At 39.4% G+C, this 3,108-nt stretch overlaps 1 protein-coding gene across 1 annotated transcript in view; it reads right to left on the bottom strand.

Annotated features, from left to right (window-relative positions):
* LOC118744783 (serine-enriched protein) overlaps positions 1–3,108 on the bottom strand; it is a 38,392-nt gene that overhangs the window by 19,507 nt on the left and 15,777 nt on the right. The window lies entirely within an intron of this gene.

Raw genomic sequence — 3,108 nt, 5'->3', positions numbered from 1 at the left:
TTGGTTTTAGTTGCAAAATACTTTTTCACTTTGATTTAAGGAGAATTAGAAAAGGTTAAACGTGGACTATTTTTTGATGTTGAAAAACGCCTAACTGGAACACATTGATATTGGGCTTAAGGATATTATTTAAGCGCTCTAAAGTCGGACCGTCGAAAGACTGATGCGCTCTCTTGTGGTGGATGATATCTGAACCAAACTACATGAAAGTGGTTACGATGCTGTTGGATATGTTTACATACAAGAAAGTACAAGCCGAATCTTTGTTGGATCACCCTTGGTGAAACAGTGCTTCAATATTCTGGGTTACCTAGATAAGACACTCAGTTGGAATTCTCTCTTAGTAAACTCTTAGTTCAACCAACCGGGCCATATGGGCCTGTCGAAGAGTTTTTGGTCGAACACGGTTCTTAACTGCAAGTTAATAGATTGGCTATACCGAACTATAGACCGTCCGCTTGTAACTTATGCTTCCATAGTCTAATGGCCAAACACGCTGCAAAAACCGTTGTCATGCAAAGGAAATATGCTTTGGAAGGAAATTCCAGGTCAAAATTCTAGACGGAGATGTCTGCTCAAAAGGTTCACCTGAACTAGAGCTCAGAGATGTACACTGGTAAACAGACGGATAAAATAAGGAGGCAGAGCAGGTTCGGATGTTTTTGGACCTCGCACCAAACTTCCTATAAATCTATTGCAGTTGGTACTTTGTCCACGGCTTTTCAGGGCGAGGTACTTACAATCTCAATTTGTGTGAGACTGGTTCTTGGGAATAGTTTAAAAGGCGCCTTTCTATTTATATTTTCAGACAGCCAGGCGGCCATAAGGGTCCTATAAAATAGGACGATCATCTCCAGGTTCGTCAAGGAGTGTTTTGACATTATCAAACTAAGCTGGGTATAAGGACACTTTGGGATCGTAGGTAAAAGGACCGCCGACAAAATGGTTAAGGAAGTTTCATGGTCTATTGATCCTCCTCGAGGCTTATACTCGAAGCGTAGGTAAACACAGAACCGAGTAAGTACTGGGAAGGAGTAGGTGGCCTTATACCGGCCAAACTTTGTGGTAATCCTTTTGCTAAACAAAGCCAACATAAAGTTACCTAACCGGCCATAATCACTTGTGCTCTCACATGCACCGGATTGGTCTTTCGAAAGAGACGGATTGCCATGAAGACGAGGAGACGTCGGAGCACACTGCGTGGGACTGTCCAGTATAAGCCAGGGTAGGGCTGAAATACTTCAGTTCTTCCACTGTCGATGCCCTTAAGGTTAGGAATTCGTATACCAAGAAAATTGAAGCTGATATCTTCTTGGGCTGGTCAGGATTAGGAACCATCTTAGGGATACAAAAGATCTTCTTGCTCGCGGTGTCCTTTGTTTATGTTGCACCCATAGAAGTTACATTACAAAGTCGCTCCTTTGAACTTTCGGTAATTGGCCGTAGTTTAGGGAAGAATACTGCCGACATTACGCTGTTGAATGTAACAAAACTACACCAACAAAAATATGTTAATAGAATCGGTGTTTTTGATCGGAAGTAAAGCGAAAATACCGAGTTGATTTCCGCATCACTAAATTTTTCTTAGCTGACAGTGTTCTGTCAGTGCACCGTAACTAACTTCAAGCAGTGTATATATGTAATAAACACACATAACTGGCATGACAAAACAGAAAACCAAACCCTTGCGCGCGCATAAAGAAGAAGTAGCCAAAAGAAAATTGAGAACTAAACAACAAAAATATGAGAAAATGTAAAAGTGATGAAGAAAACAAAACTGATGGCATTTGGATAAACAAAACAATGTAGTGAATGAGAAAGAGGCTGAGAGGTAGACGAAAATAATAAAGATACCGAATAAATAACAACAAAATTGCAGTTACATATTTAGGAAATGTTTCTGAAAATGCGATAACAAAAGCGTGAAATATGAAAGGACTGTGAGTGAAGACGGCTTTAACATATTCGGAAGAGATTGCAGCAAAAGATATATTTAACTGTAGTTAACGCATATTCAGATGCTAGGACTTACAGGATTCTCCAGCATTTTTCTTTAAAAGGGAATATTTGGCAATAATAATTTTTTTCTAAATATGTATTGGCAAGAACTGAGTACTGCAGCGATAGTAGTTCTTTAATGCACCTGAAATACCAAAATTAGTTACTCAAAGTCATACGCCAGCATCCAAGGGTAGCCATAGGCGTTTCAAGGCGAGCTTTATTAAATTTCAAGGGCAAAGGAGAGGTCAGACTGTACACAAAGCAAAGTAGGTAGAGGCATTTACTACTAACTACTCGTATATACCAGCCAAGTTAAGTGGTACGTGCCTCCGACAAACTGTTGCAGCTTGTTTTGGACGCTTTGTTGTTTGATCTGCTCCATCGTAGTCGTCGTCATCACTCTTCGTGTTTTTTCGTTGTATAATTGAAGTTTCGGCTACATGAATATGTAAATATTTTAATATGGCTCTTTTACCCTCAAACGGCGCGAAAAGTTTTCGATTATGTTCGTATCATTTTATGCGTGATTCTCGTATTTGAGACGCTCTCCGCAATTATCGATTTCAAAGGCATGCGTGCTTACCCAGTAGGAATAAGTAATGGTATGATTGTCTTAAATGGATGTTGCCTATAATTGAACAACCGAAACTTAACGAAACTAAATGCCACGTCAAAATCTGTTTCATTTTGATGTTATAATGGGCGAATGAAAGAAAAGCGGTTAGATGAAAGAGGGCAAAGAAGCGTGGTATAGCTTATTTGATGAATATAATACTTAGGCCGAACTAATGGGAAAAGAGGCAAGGCGTACGACTCAGATATCATCTATGATATTTCAGGTGTAGGACAAAGAGAGCACTCTTAAGTGTAATTTTCGGAAGTAGCTTTTAACGTGTTTTCTCACTTTAAGTACATTTTTTTAGAGCAACATTTGTGTTTAAGAGATAGAAATTTTTTTGAAACTACTTGAGGAAACAGGCCTATGTCTTTATACTGAGTTATTCTTCTTTTTATTTGGTGCTTCTGGCCGAGTTTAACAAAGTACGCCAGTTGTTTCTCTTCTGTGCCAACTGACGCCAATTGGAAACGCCAAGTGAAGCCAAGTCC

The sequence above is a fragment of the Rhagoletis pomonella genome, unplaced genomic scaffold (assembly GCF_013731165.1).
Source record: "Rhagoletis pomonella isolate Grant_MI unplaced genomic scaffold, Rhpom_1.0 Rhpom_scaffold_00008, whole genome shotgun sequence".
Taxonomy (NCBI): Eukaryota; Metazoa; Arthropoda; class Insecta; order Diptera; family Tephritidae; genus Rhagoletis; species Rhagoletis pomonella.
This window is presented reverse-complemented; position numbering and strand designations above follow the sequence as displayed.